We start from the raw sequence: 1,534 nt of genomic DNA on the forward strand, positions 1-1,534 counted from the left end.
TTGGAGCGGGCTCCTGGGTGCCAACCGCCGACTTGCTGTGAGCAGCTGCGAGCCTAACCCATTGGGCCACGAGGACTTTTTCTATTGAGTTACAATTAAAATTATTAAAGGGAACAATGGTATCTTTTCGAGTAGCAGGGGAGCAGCCAGCGAACTTACTACTTCTGTAATACATAAAATGTGCAGAGAGCACATGGCCGGTTAGCTCAGTTGGTTAGAGCGTGGTGCTAATAACGCCAAGGTCGCGGGTTCGATCCCCGTACGGGCCACTTTCTTTTTCCTTTTTTAAGTTATTGCCCATCTATCTGCTGTTTGTGATTAACCATCAGGTGACTTAAAATTTGGATTAAATGTTTTAGTCTTTTTCTTGAACCCTCGCTAGTGATACAAACACGTTTTAATCTCCCTCCTAAAAGGAAGGGAGGAGCCAGGGAGAGAACAACTATTTGGGGCCATGTGATATAAAACCGAAAGATAGAAAATTTAGTGAACAAAACGAGGCTAAGAGACAGAGTGTTCCTCTGATGGCCACTAGCTGATAGGCAGGCTCTCTACCCTATTACATCCACATCCCTCCCGGCTGCCCTCTCCTAGCGCTGAGACTGTGTTGCAATAATCACATCTCCTTAAACAGGCAAAACACACAAGCACAAAATTATCCGTCGGCTGCCATTGTCATTTCTGTCCATGAAAACAGATTCCTCTCCCACTCTTTCTGGATTCTCAGGACCTAGAATGGAGCCAAAGTCAGAACCCACATGCATATTTGTGGAGTCCATATGTGAAACCTCTCTTATTTTTATGTACATTCAAATATACCTTTTTCTCCTAGCTCAAACCAGTTTCTCTTCATCAACATTTTCCTTTACCTACTGCCCTCTATTTCTCAGATTGCTTTACTATGAAATCTCCTTACTGAGTTATTAAGGTTTAACTAGCTCCAATTTCTCTCCTCTGGTTCTTTAAATCCACTACATCCCATTTTTGTTTTGTTTTGCTTTTTGACACTACCACTCCATGGAAACTTCCTGTCATGACCACCAATGACCTCTTATCAATTGTCAAGAATTTATCCTTGACTTCTGTTACTGATTGAATTGTGCCAACATATATGTATGGGACTAGAAAGCCCCATAAGGTCGCTGTGAGGTGGAACTGGCCGGAAGCTACTTACCAACAACATGCTGGCGAATGGAATCCCATTTGGGAGTTGGATTTTCTTTGTGGTGGTGAGGACTTTGTCTCCGTGTAGGGATGCATTCTGGGTAATCACTTTGAGATATAAAAAGAACAGAGCACAGTGGGGCATCAACTGGGGAAGGCAAATGTGAGGATCAGCAAGGGAGTGAGAGATTGTGGGGACAGAGAAAGGAGCGTGGGTGACTAACCACAAGGTCAGCAGTTGGAACCTGCCAGCTGCTCCTTGGCTGAAAGAAGAGGCTTTCTGCTCTGTGAGGAGCCCAGTCTCTGAAACCCACAGAGGCCCTTCTGCTCTGGCCACTTGATGCAAGGAGTTTTGTTTGGGGGCTGTAGA

The 1,534-nt window shown here is 44.8% G+C and overlaps 1 non-coding gene across 1 annotated transcript; it reads left to right on the forward strand.

The window, feature by feature from the left end:
- Positions 1-195: 195 nt before the first annotated feature.
- Positions 196-269, forward strand: TRNAI-AAU. Its single transcript has one exon. It is a non-coding gene; the product is annotated as a tRNA-Ile (tRNA).
- Positions 270-1,534: the final 1,265 nt, after the last annotated feature.

The sequence above is a fragment of the Echinops telfairi genome, unplaced genomic scaffold (genome assembly GCF_000313985.2).
Source record: "Echinops telfairi isolate 266 unplaced genomic scaffold, ASM31398v2 ScPeMD7_5868;HRSCAF=6743_0, whole genome shotgun sequence".
Lineage (NCBI taxonomy): Eukaryota > Metazoa > Chordata > Mammalia > Afrosoricida > Tenrecidae > Echinops > Echinops telfairi.